Raw genomic sequence first — 14,726 nt, forward strand, 5'->3', positions numbered from 1 at the left:
TATATTATATTATAGTAAAGCTCTTAAAACTCAAAGCTTTTTATTACTATTATTATACATTATAAGGGATAAATATGAATTATTATTTCACTTATGTCTCTAGAGTATGTCTTAAGAGATGAAGAAGCTTTTATATTGTTCACAAAGTTGGCTCCCAGTCCAATTGATAATCTTTCATATTTTAAGGTCAGTGTTTTTTGTGCTGCAGGAACAAACATTAAGATGTGTTATGTTCTTAAGATCTCCTGAGACTCTCAGCATCATTCATTTACTTGCTCGTGGTTGGCACCATTTTCACTTGTCACCGTTTCAATAATCAGGCTGGGAAATATGCATTTCCAACTGTGCAACGGTCCAACCAAGTATTTACATAAATGTTGAACGAACAATTTTCACCTCATGAAGGTTATTTTGACTCCTTTTGTCAGATTTAATGTCCTCCGTGAGTTGGAATGTGCAGACGATATTAGGCACGCAAAATGATAACATTAGCATTTCTGTTAAATAATTCATAGTGTTCTGAAGCCCCTGAGTAAGTTTAAACATTGCAGACAACAATCCTAAAATGCGATCCCATGCAACTAATTGTTAAATACACTCCATTGGGTTTTAAAGATGTTGTCATAGACTTTTCATTAAACATTAATGTGCAATCCCAGTGATTTCATGCTATCCAATTTTTATATCTCCCTTTTAATGGCACTCTCCGAAAAGCATTAAACTCATCATAAATCGCTTAGTAATAATGATGGTGAGGAACAATCCTGTTTCTAACCTGTCAAAAGTTGATCTATGTTAAGAGGTGCAGAGAGTCTTGATTCCAGCTCTAATGAAATACACCCTGACATCAGGTGACAAAACAATCTAAAACTTATATAGAGAGATACTCTCCTTCATACCTCCCAAGTTACAAAACTTTGTGGTTACACTTTATTTTAATCTGTCTTTGTGACAGTGTAATTATATATTTAAGCACCAAGTAATAATAATAATTAAAGTGATTTGTTCGGTTTAGGGTTAGTTGGATGTAACTACGCATAATTTATAGTTATTACTATGTAAACTACATGTATCATGTAACAATGACACTGTAAAATAAAGTGTTATCAACCGGTTTTTAGCAACTACTATTAAAATGAATATCGTGTATTTTGACCTCACTAGGTCTGTCACGATAACAAATTTTGCTGGACGATAAATTGGCCAAGAAATTATTGAAATAAACGATAATATTGTCATTCTGAGACCATTTTCATCTAAAAAATGATAATGGCATAAAAATGCAGGTACACCTTTTCAAAGATCAATAAACTTTAATTTCTAAAGACTATTTTAACACTAAAAATGGAAAAAAAATTAAATAACCACAGTAAATGAACAAAACAACCAAAAACAATAAAGCATGGACTCTCAGTCTGTTTAAAAAATGCCTTTAAATAAGTACAAAAACCAAAAAATAAAATGGATGAAAACTGCACCGGATTATTGTGTTTTAGGAGCATATTAGGGGCGGCACGGTTCACAAAACGTACTCGGTTACTTTCGTAACCTCGGTTCCCTGAGAGAGAGGAACGAGTATTACGTATGGGAAAAACTCCTTTTCTCGAGAATGTGAAGCAAAACTTTTAATAAAGGTATCTATGTAAAGCGCAGTGAGCTGCACGGCCATAGCCCAGCGCGAGGAGCGCTCTGATTGGCCGGGCTGCGGCAACTGCAGGAACCTATGGTGAGGCGGCTGAGAGGAACGAACCAATGGGGGGCGTTCCAGAAGCCCGCCGAAAAAGGTGCTTATATTTGCATACAGGAGGCTATATAAGACCCTAATTCGCCATAGGTGTCAGGTTTTAAGATCGACTGAAGCGATACCTGAGAAGCATAAACACGGCACGGAACGTAATACTCGTTCCTCTCTCTCAGGGAACCGAGGTTACGAAAGTAACCGAGTACGTTCCCTTTCGAGAGAGGTTCCTCGTATTACGTATGGGAACACAATGTAAAGCGCCGTGTGTGCTGACTGACCCAGTATACCCAAAGCACATGTTATAAACCCCCGAGACACCGACAGAGGCGGCTTATAAGGGGAATGAAGAACCGGAAGAGTCGGTTCGTTTGAACAGCTGATCGGACATAGTCGGATCTTATGATGAATGAATAGTGCTTAAGGACTAATGTGTACAGGCCAAAATGTAAGGCAATCTGTTTGCCAGGGTCAAGATAGAGCCTAGATGGAGAGAAGCCCTGCTTGTAGAGCTGGAACCTCCAACTTGTAGAATCTGATAAAAGTGGACGGAGAGGCCCAGCCTGCCGCCGCACAGATATCTTCCAAAGAAATGTCACACGACCAAGCCCAAGATGAGGCCATGCCTCTAGAGGAGTGGGCTTAAATGCCTGTAGGACAGGTTAGGTCCTGGACCTATATGCTAGTGGGACTGCATCCACTATCCAGTGTGAGAGACTGTTTCATGACAGCACAAACTTTAGTGCGGCCACCGAAGCAATGAAGAGCTGATCCGACTGCCTGAAGGGGGCGGAGCGCTCTAGATACAATCTCAATGCTCTGACTGGGCAGAATAGGTTTGCGTCTTATTCTCTCTGAGACGCGGGTTAAGCAGTGCAAGGACCTGCATACTGAAGGGGTTGATAGCACTTTCAGCATAAAACCATGCCTCGGTTTGAGCACAACCTTGAAGTTGCTGGACCCAAACTCAAGACAGGAAGGGCTCACGGAGAGTGCAGGTAAGCCACCCACTCGGTTAACCGAGGCCACAGCCAGCAGAAAAACGGTTTTGAGTGATATGTGCTTCAAGCTCGTGTTCTGAAGTGGTTAGGAGGGGGAACCCTTCACGGCCTCCAAAACCATGGCGAGGTCCCAAATAGGGACCGAGGTAGGGGCAAGGCGGGCTGAATCTCCTGGCCCCTTTAAGAAAACACACAATAAGATCACTTTTCCCTAGTGAATGTGCCGCGATCGGAGCGTGGCTAGCTGCTATGGCGGAGACACACACCCCGAGTATGGAGGGGGGACGACCCGCATCCATTAGCTCTTGGAGAAAGCGAGCGGTTCCGCCAGTTCGCATGAGTGTGCGTTGATGTTTCGCGTAGCACATTGGTTAGAAAACCACTGACCACTTCAAAGCAGAGCTGCCAGATAGCAGGGGATCTAGCTTCCGAAATAGTGTTCATAACTTGTCAGAGAGGTTCCCGGATACCGTTGATGGGCCATACGTGGAGGGCCCACAGCTCGGGATTGGGATGCCAGACCTTCCCTTTCATTGGCAGAATAGGCATGGGGCTGTGTCTGACAGCTGAAACAGTATGGAGAACCATGTGCGGTTCTTCCAAAGTGGGGCTATTAAAAAGCACAGGCTGCAGCTGGATCGCGATCGGAGGGAACATATAGAGGGAGTCTGGGCCAACATGGGCCAGGGCATCCCTGCGTTTGCAGAAAAAATATTGGGCAGCGTGTGCTGTGCGAGCTGAATTGTTTGCGGGTAAAGGGACCATCCCCCTGGGGACATGGGTCCTCTGGATAACATGTCCAGACCCTGATTCAGAATACCTGGCACGTAAGCCGCCCTTAGGGAGCTCAGATTGTGCTCTGCCCATAAAAGGAGATGCTTAGCCATGCACGGTTCTTATGCCGTAAGTCTTGAGTCTATGACAATGACTGTACTGATAAGCCTGCCCCTCGAAGGCGAATCTCAAGAATGGCCTGTAGTGGGGGTGGGGGGTTATCGTAACGTGAAGTATGCGTTTTTCAGATCTATTGAGAAAACCCAATCCCCGGGGCGAATGTGCGCGAGGATTTGTTTCACCGTCAGCACCTTGAAACGAGCGTGTCATAAGTGCTTTGTTCAGATGCCTGGAAAATGGGCCTGAGACCGCCACCCATTTTCGGCATGAGGAATTAGCGACAGTAAAAACCTGACTCGCTAGCGTCGGGTGTACTGTTTTCGCTGCTCTCTCCTTTAACAGTCTCAATGCCTCAGCGAGAAGCACGTGACTGACACTGCTTCTTACAGAGGGCTCGACCACGGCTTGAATCGCGGGGTCTGCGAGCAAAACTGTAGCGAGAACCTCGTTTTATATGTTCAACACCCAATATTATATACCAGGAATGGCCTGCCAGGCCTGGGCTCGTAAAGCCAGGGGTTGAATTAGATTCAGGGGCTGGCCGCTTAGTAATAGGGGCCTGTAGCCGGGTTGCTTGTGCTGTAACACTGCTTGTAACACTGTGGGGATAGTGTTAGTTTTGGCGGTGCAGGCTTTGCAGTGGGCGCACGCCTCACATTTATATTGTGTGTGCGAGAGTGAACTTTGTGAAAAGTGCTTGGGTGCAGGAGTGCAGACTGTAAAGTGGGCACATTTCCTACATAGAAAGCTCTTTTGTGTGTAGTGTAAACAATGTGCAGTGGCGCACAACCTACGTAGAATACCCACGGTGCAAACCAGTGAGCAAATCCACAGGGGTAAACGCACACAGCATAGTGTGCAGACGAGCGTGTTTAACACAGGCTAGTTGACTGCAATATTTCATCTCCAGTCACTTAACTTAAGGGAACTGGGAGAATGTAAGGAAGTGCGGGTGGTATGTGAGCCATTCCACAATGCCGTTATGCTCTAGTCTAGACTGAAAGCGCGCATGCAGACAAGCGTGTTTGACCACAGGCTAGTTGACTGCAATAAGGCTAGTTGACTTTATATGGTGTAATCCGGCCGCGGCGGGATTTATTTGTGATTTTGTGAGGCTGAATTAACAGTGCTTATGTAGGGGTGCACACTGTGTAGTGGACACTTTGTCTACAGTGTAAAAACCTTTCCAGCCGCCTGAATAAAGGGGACTGGAAGTGATAGAGTGAAAAAAGGGCTTAGCTTGGCAGCCATTTTCCGACGCCCTTATGCTCTGACAGTGAGCGCGTGCTATGACGTAAGCCGCACTCTAGTCAGCAACGCGCTGTGGAAGGGGCGCGCGCTATCATGACAAGGCAGCCATTACAACTTCCTTGGCAGTAAGCGCGCGCTGCAGCGACATTGTTCTTGACATACCCAACAGCCCGAGCTCGCTCGTCTAACTTACTCTAGTATTCTCTGTCCGCAGCGCTTAGCACGGCGGCGGTAGAATGAGCACGGCGAGAGCTTCGGCTCAAGTTTGTTTATTCACTCTAGTATTCTCTGTCCGTGGCGATAGAGCGACAGGACGAGAGAATTGGAAGCGTGAGGTAAAACTCTGTCCGCGGCGCTTCTAGCACGGCGAGAGCTTCGGCTCGAGTTTGTTTATTCACTCTAGTATTCTCTGTCCGCGGCGATAGAGCGACAGGACGAGAGAATTGGAAGCGTGAGGTAAAACTCTGTCCGCGGCGCTTCTAGCACGGCGAGAGCTTCGGCTCGAGTTTGTTTATTCACTCTAGTATTCTCTGTCCGCGGCGATAGAGCGACAGGACGAGAGAATTGGAAGCGTGAGGTAAAACTCTGTCCGCGGCGCTTCTAGCACGGCGAGAGCTTCGGCTCGAGTTTGTTTATTCACTCTAGTATTCTCTGTCCGCGGCGATAGAGCGACAGGACGAGAGAATTGGAAGCGTGAGGTAAAACTCTGTCCGCGGCGCTTCTAGCACGGCGAGAGCTTCGGCTCGAGTTTGTTTATTCACTCTAGTATTCTCTGTCCGCGGCGATAGAGCGACAGGACGAGAGAATTGGAAGCGTGAGGTAAAACTCTGTCCGCGGCGCTTCTAGCACGGCGAGAGCTTCGGCTCGAGTTTGTTTATTCACTCTAGTATTCTCTGTCCGCGGCGATATCGCGACTGAACTAGAGAAGAGGAAGACTGAGGAAAAACTCCGTCTGTCCGCGGCGCATCCTCAGCGCGACGGTATAGTGACGAGAGCTTCGGCTCGAGTTCGCCTATTCACTCTAGTATTCTGTCCGCGGCTGTAGCGCGACGGAATGAGAGAAGAGTGGGAACAACTCTGTGGCAGCGGCGGAAGAAGAGCCGCGGCGGCGGCAGAGTGAAGAGAGCTTCGGCTTGAGTGTGCTCATGTCCTCTAACATTCTCTCTTTCCGCGGCGCTATTCAGCGCGACGGGACGAGAGCAGAGGGAGAGTGAGAAGAGCTCCGTCTTTCCGCGGCGCTTAACGACGCGGCGGAACGAGAGAGTCCTCGAGTAGAACAAGCCTGTAAGCTCTAGAAGTGGCGTTGCAGCGGCAACACACACACACAAACACATATAACACTCAACATAGACACAGTTTAAAGGATATATAACGCCGGATGGCGTAGCTGGAACGGCAGAGAAGGCGGAGAGGGAGTCCGTCGTCCTCAGCTGCAGGTTCCGCTGGTGCCTTTTCAACGGCGGTGCTTCTTCCGGAGACCAGCGAAGGTATCGCTGAAGGAGATAAAATCTGACACCTATGGCGAATTAGGGTCTTATATAGCCTCCTGTATGCAAATATAAGCACCTTTTTCGGCGGGCTTCTGGAACGCCCCCCATTGGTTCGTTCCTCTCAGCCGCCTCACCATAGGTTCCTGCAGTTGCCGCAGCCCGGCCAATCAGAGCGCTCCTCGCGCTGGGCTATGGCCGTGCAGCTCACTGCGCTTTACATAGATACCTTTATTAAAAGTTTTGCTTCACATTCTCGAGAAAAGGAGTTTTTCCCATACGTAATACGAGGAACCTCTCTCGAAAGGGAACCCACGGTTCGGCTCGTAACGCGGTTTTCCATTCTGTACGGTTCTTGTTGGTTTTTTATTTTAATCCAGAAATGTACTTCAGCAAATGATATATCAATTATCCACAATTTAGGATACAGTATTAAAAAAATAATTGTTATATCCCATTTCGCTTGGCGTAGTGCACGTGAAATTTCGTAACTTCCGTGTGGCTCCGCAACCGAAGAGCCACGAGTTCCAGACGAATCTGCTGGCCGAGAATGACGTCTCATCACGCCGCACCCGGTCTGCGCGTCGAGTATAAACGTATAAACACCTCCCCAAACGGACGAGGCGCGCGCAGTCAACGAGAGAGACGAGGAAAACAAAAAAGCATGCAAATGGCAATTATCGCGGCCAGAAAAATTATTGAGCTGATTTTTTTTAATCGTGCAATTAATTGATTTATTGACTATCGCGACAGGCCTAGACCTCAGCCAGCGGAATTGATGGCACCCTCGCAGCTGTTGGACATAGTGTTGTATTTGAGGTAAAAATATATATAAATACTGTTTGGTTTCTCACACAAATCAATCGTTTTGTGTCTTAAGACATCAATGTGTCGTCACAAGCTGCAGGATTTAATATGAAGTTGTTTGTGCATGCTTTTTTTTTACTCTCAAAGAATTACACGCCATTGACATTACGACTGACGCACTGCAACGGTTGAAGTTAAAAATCTTAATTTGTGTTCTACTGAAGACACCTACATCTTGGATGCCCTGTGGGTAAGCAGATAAAAATCAAATTTAATTGTATAAATATATTATAACAAAATATATATATATATATATATATATATATATATATATATATATATATATATATATATATATATATATATATATATATATATATATATATATATATATATATATATATAATATTATTATCTCAATGTAACCAACAAAGACAAATTTGTAAAAAAAATGTTGACCATGCGAATGCATATTACGTGTTAAGTCTATAGCCACGTTACATCCTTTCTTTACAATGTGACATCACCAACTCTGGTCTGGTATGGATAATACAGCTTTTTAAGCAAGCTCAGAAGTGACTTAAACTGCAATGCATTGACTGGTTGCTGGTATCCCATAGACTCCCCCACCCCATTTTAAAATTTTAAAAACTTTACAGCAGAAAAAATATATGTTTACAACCTGGTACAAAAACGTGGCTTTTGGTCTATATAGCTAATTTTGCCCTTCATGACAACTGTGAGGGGTGGATTTTTTTAAAAATTAACTCATCCGTTTAAATTATATTAAAGTTCTGTATAATTAAGGGAGTGGCCACGTGAGTGACAGGTGGATTGCCACAGCTGGATTCAGCAACCAGGCACCTCAGCTCTACCGTCCCGCCTCTTTGCCCATTTTCGTTTACCCTGGAATGACGCGATGAAATGCTGCCAAGATGGCGACGGCCGACTCTGCCCACTTTGGGCTTCAGTCTATGGTTTTTAGTCGTTTTCGCGGAGCGTGTAACGGGGAGCGTTTTGATAACGTTGTTGTCTGTACGAGGAAAAAGCACAGGAAAAACGTTTCCATTTTTAGTACATAGTTCTCGCGTAAACATACCCTTAGTTTGCTGCTGCTCTGTCTGTATGATATTATTTCCTTAAAATAGAGGCAAAGCATGGCCTGACAGCTGCCTAATTTACTTGTGTCACCAGGGTGACTTAATTGAGCAGCAGTCCTTCTGACAGCACGCACACAGACGGCACAAGAAAGGTGGTGGTGTCTGCTTTTTTGATGCACACAGAACAACCAAGGTCACTTTAATTAACTGCCAAATTGCTATTTAAATGATGATACTGATCACTCACTTTGCAATATAGGAAAGCTACTTGCTGTCATGGTAATTTAGTGCCATAGGGGGAACGGACGTCTCATGTCCTGCCACGTAGCAGGTTTTATGTCTCTGTGCTCAATATTTATCTGCAGGAGATGCATTCCTCAGGAGGATTTCAATTAGACACCTCTGACGGGTTATGTTTTTTTTTTTTTGTCATCCCTTTGTTTTGCATGTTAAGACAAAGCACTTGATTGCATACTGAGATTGAAAAAAACAAACTGTTTCCTCAAATGTAATTCCCTTGCTTATGGGCACAAGGTTACCATGAATCACTGTGCACTTTTACTTGCTAATTGGACCAGGGATGTGAACATGTCCCCAAAATAGTCTACATTTGGACTATATAAACATATTGCGTCAAAAATGCCTTTCTCAAACAGTACTCGCACATGAGAGCCAGACTGGAGACCACCAGACTAAGGTCCAGACCGTTTGAGATTTATTCTAGTCAGTCTCCACCCCATTACCATTAGCGTCCATCTGGCACTGTAGCCATGTGCAGGACTCCTAAAGGTTACTCATTTACATACAGTAAATGCTCCACCAATAATTGTGGCCCTTTAATCAGTTAGCAACTAGCTTGCGAGCTGTATGGCCAATCCCTACAGTGAAATAAAACTCTGATTGAAGAAGGGAACAGGAAATGAAGTCCTGAAATGTCATCACAACTGCTCTCTCTTTCAGTTAAACAGTGCATAATTTTGTCATATATTACGATGAGTGATCAGAACCTGATTTATTGTTGTAATCATTTGCCATATGGCACAAACTGCCCCCCCCCCTTTAAATAAAAAGAGATTATAAGATGAGGTCATAACCTTCTGCACAGCATAAAATGAATCTCAGTCTGCTTGGAGAAACTAAAACGGCCAAAAATTATGCAAATACGTTTATCTGTTGACAACGCGGGCCTCTGATGTTTACAGCTCTTTAAAATATGAAACCCCCTCAAGAAATGCTTACTAATATCTATAAACTAAATGTTATTTCTGTCATAAAATCAGTGTTGATGAAGCTGCAGCTTCCCAAATTAATGGAAGCCAATTTCCACCACATAAGTGAAACCTATTTTGGTAAATCATAATTATAAGATATTAAAGGTCTATTATGCAAAATTCTCTTTTACATGGTGTTTAAACATCAATGTGTGTAGGCAGTGCATACACAACCAGCCTATAATGGTAAAAATCCACCTACTCCTTTTTTAATCCCCAGAAATCATAAGCAGCGTTTGCAGATTCTAGCAATGTGATGTCAGGTTGATTAGGCCCCACCCACAACTGCTGACGGACTCTGTCCTATTAGCATAGACTCCGCCCTAAATGAGCTGTACACAGTCCGCCCATATTTATCTCCTCTGCAGAGCATTTAACAGTAGCATTCAAGTAAGAAATGCTACTAAAATTAGAGATGGTAATCAAAACCAGATTATCTTAAGCAGGAGCTGTAAAGGCTCCGCCCTGAGCAGCAGCTCATTTCCATTTAAGATACATGCATGGAACAACATGGTTTTCCTACTAGTCAAAAATATATAAAAAAACTAGTAAAACAGATAAAAAAAATTATATTAATATTAGTGTATATTAATACACACACACACACACACACACACACACACCATGTAAAAAGTGCTCAATTTGATGAACTTTTACTATCAACTGAAATGTGTAAATCTTACAAAAAAAATATTTAAAAAAGCTTATTTATTTGGAGTGTATGTAGACATTCTTAGTGAGTGTGTTTTTTTTACCTCGGCATGCTTGTCTGATAGTAAAAATGATGGGGAAAAAGTATCTAGCAAGTGGAAAATATTTTTAATGGGATCCATTTTGCGCATATCTTGGTTTTTGTAGTGATCTTTTGTCACCAACCATCCTGGAACTTCCTTTCATTTTCTCACTGTTTAATTGAAGCACACAAGAAAAAAAATATTAGTATTCATAATTATCTAAATGTCCATCGTCGCTGATTTCAATAGCTCTTTGACGGTTTTCTGATGTAAACGTGATGTGTCACACTGATTCATGCGGGATAAAGATGGCATGATTGAGCTGCCGCAGCGGGCTCATCTGAGTGACAGGTGGTTGGCAGGTCAGCCCCTCTCTGTTGAGTCTGGCCTGCTTCAGGACACTCACCTGTCATCTCAGGTGAAGTCTGCTGCACATCTAAGAGCAGAGGCACCAGGCCGGCTAAAGAGCCGGGATTTGACTTTGACATGAAGTTGGTCTCTGTTTGTCTGGTGTCTTAATAATATGTGGATTATAAGTTATCTGATATATTGTGCAGTAAGCAAATATAAATGTGCGATATTTCGCTTTAATCCTATAAACATTCAAAGCCTGTATCCGTGCAAAAAAATACAATTATTAGTCTTTTTCTTATACAAACCTCACACAAAAAAGGAGATTTTTGTTTTGTTTTGTATTCAATTTGCCCCAATAGTCCACCATGATTCCATGACTTTCCAAAAGAGGAAAACATTTAGAGAGATTGATTACAGAAGATTTACCATCACTCCCTTAGTTTGCCATCATTGTATTAGGGTATGTTTGCACAACAACGATGAACATGCACAATGAGAAGAAGATAAATCACATTACTGCCACATGCTCGGACAGCCGTCTAAGTATATACTGTAATACTAAATGACAAAGATGAAGGTCATATATATATATATATATATATATATATATATATATACACACACACACACATTATCATAATTTTCACACCAGTGCATTATCTGTGGTTATTACTGGTTGTAACGATTGTGCCGAGTAAAACTGGTATCCCTGCATATCATGGTAAGGATGTAATATTTGGTGAGTCTCTGTTAGCATTTATGGTTTTTGTTCTTGTTTCCTGTATTTTGCCATGCAACATTTAACATATTCTTGATAGGGTACAACAACACATATTATTCTATCATTCATCTGAATTTTGGGGAGCAGATGTTTCTCCCTCAATGTTTTCACCTTTAAATTATGCTTCACTTTGATCATCTACAAATGTTATTTAAATAAAGCAATGTTCAAATGTTAAAGGATAAATTCACCCCAAAATGAAAATTCTGTCATTAATTACCGTTCGACACCCATAAGACCAACCACTAACATCTTCGGAAAACAAATGAAGATATTTTTGTTGAAATCCGTTGGCTCAGAAAGGCCTCCTCCATTGGCCACATTGTCATTTAATGACATTGTGACCAATTGAGGCCTTTCTGAGTCATGGGATTTCAACAAAAATATTTTCATTTGTGCTCTGAAGATGAACGGGGGTCTTACGGGTGTCGAACGGCATGAGGATGAGTAATTAGAATTTTCATTTTTGGGTGAACTAACCCTTTAAGGTGTATTCAGAAAATTTGAACAAGAGAATAAGATTGTCCAAGGTTAGAACTAGTAGTGCCTGAGATTTAACCAAATGTGAAGTACATAACATTCATTATCATAAACTACAGTACGGAGGCACCGTAATTAGGCCAAATCTGCTCTGACATCTTTCTGCTTCAACTCGCCGGCTTCTGTCCTCCCAGACAGCAGCAGATTTAACGTTGCGTTACAACTCTTTCACCATTAATCCTGGAACTGATGGGAAAAGCAAAAGATTCTTGCTTCAGACACATACACACACACACACACACACACACACACACACACACACACACACACACACACACACACACACACACACACACACATCTCTCTAAGACACGTCAAAGGAAATCGGGAACTGGCTACACATACATGCCACATTTTTTTCTGTCTATTTCAAAAGAATGTCCTGACAAGTATCGTGGGCCATGTGTCCATCAAAGTCAGTCTGATATAGGCGGCGAGGACTACGGAATGATAGGAAGGTGGGAGTAGTTCCTGACTCAGCCTAACCAGAGCACAGCAGACCAAAAACACTGCGGCTGATTTCTAATGGAATGATTTGAGGATAAATAATAAGACAAGAAAAAGAATATATATAAATAACTTACCCTTACAATTATATATATATATATATATATATATATATATATATATATATATATATATATATATATATATATATATATATATATATATATATATATTATTGTAAACTAATTAATTGTGATTAAAATATTGGAGTTTTTTATATTGTTATATTTTCACAGTTACTCTTCAAATTAATGTTGAAACAACTTAAAGGGTTAGTTCACCCAAAAATTAAATTGATGTCATTAATGAATCGCCCTAATGTCGTCCCACACCCGTAAGACCTTCGTTCATCTTTGGAACAAAGTTTAAGATATTTTATATTTAGTCTGAGAGTGTATCCAAGTGTATGCACACTATACTGTCCATGTCCAGAAAGGGAATAAAAACATCATCAAAGTAGTCCATATGTGACATCAGTTAGTTAGTTAGAATCTCTTGAAGCATCAAAAATACATTTGGGTCCAAAAATAGCAAAAACTGTGACTTTATTGAGCATTGTCTTCTCTTCCATGTTTGTTTTCAAACCTCAAATAAAGATTCAAACGGTCTTGAATCAGTGAATCGATCAATGATTCGGATCGCCAATGTCGAATAAAGTTTTTGTTATTTTTGGACCCAAATGTATTTTTGATGCTTCAAGAGATTCTAATGAACTAACTGATGTCACATATGGACTACTTTGATGATGTTTTTATTCCCTTTCTGGACATGGACAGTATAGTGTGCATTCACTTGCATACGCTCTCAGACTAAATATAAAATATCTTAAACTGTGTTCTGAAGATGAACGGAGGTCATACGGGTGTGGAACGACATTATGACATCAATTTAACTTTGGGGTGAACTAACCCTTTAAAAGACGGTATATTTTAAGTATTTGTTCAATGGCATATTTTTATGAAAGAAGGCCATATCACTGATACTAATACTGCTATGGATATCCCTATGAAATTATTTATTTTTTAAACAATAATTATAGACATTTAAAATTACAGTATAACAGAAAGGTATACATTTCAAAATGTATTAAGCTTTAAAAAAATAAAATAATTTGTGAACTTAAAACAATCTTCACATAAACCCATTATATAAATATATTTAACTGTGGAAATGTACAGAAATTAAATAAAGTTATCAAACACTCTACCGTCTTCATTGCATAAATTATAAATTAAATTAATCAAAGAACAAAGGTAACAGAGAAAATTGTAGCTTTAATAGCTTTAAAAGGTTAGTTCACCCAAAAATGAAAATCACCCGTCCTAGGTGTATATGATCAAATCTGAGTTATATTAAAAATATCCTGGCTCCTCCAAGCTTTATAATGACAGTGAATTGTTGGGTCATTTTTGAAGTCCATTAAAAGTGCATCTACCCATCATATAATTGCTCCAAACGGCTCTGGGGGGTTAATAAAGGCCTTTTGAAGCAAAGTGAAGTTTTTTTTATGAGAAAAATATCCATATTTAAAACTTTATAGAATAAAATAGCTTCCGGCAGTCAGTCTTCGTCAGCTTATTTGTTTGAAAAAAGAATGTCATATACACCTTATGACTTGAGGGTGAGTAAATCATGAGCTCGTTTTTATTTTTGGGTAAACTAACACTTTAAAGCTACAATTTTCTCTGCTACCTTTGTTCTTTGATTAACATTAAAGGGTTACATCAGCGATTAGCATATGGCTTTGTATCAGTAGAAACCCTGGAGTATATTCAAATCATTGTGCTTCCCCCCTCATATCCCCCGAGACAAGAGATTTATGCATTTAATTTCTGGAAAAATTCCTCCGATCGGAGGAATTTTTGGCCAGAGGCTAAAGACTACAGCCAGCAGAGGGAGCCATTTCCGCATGTTTTCAACTCGCGCGTGGGGGATGGGAGATCACACTCACAGCTCAGCTCGCAGCTGCAGCCTCAGGCATTCATGGAAACGGTGCGGCCAGCAGAGCAAAGTAAGTCTTTCAACTTCTCAAACTAATTCCTATGAAAGTTAAGCTTTCAAAGGCATGAATTGAAAACGCGCCAGACTGAACATGCACTGTGAATCTATGCAGCGGACGCGTTTACCTCAGCTGTCATCACGAGCTCATCCATGACTGTCAATGTGACTCCTGCAGCGTTTTGGGCTGTGACACTCCCTCAGCGGCTAAATCACATATTAAACACACACGTTCAGTTTTTAATTGTAGTGTCTGTTCTCTA

Source organism: Pseudorasbora parva, chromosome 24 (genome assembly GCF_024679245.1).
Source record: "Pseudorasbora parva isolate DD20220531a chromosome 24, ASM2467924v1, whole genome shotgun sequence".
In the NCBI taxonomy this organism is placed as follows: Eukaryota; Metazoa; Chordata; class Actinopteri; order Cypriniformes; family Gobionidae; genus Pseudorasbora; species Pseudorasbora parva.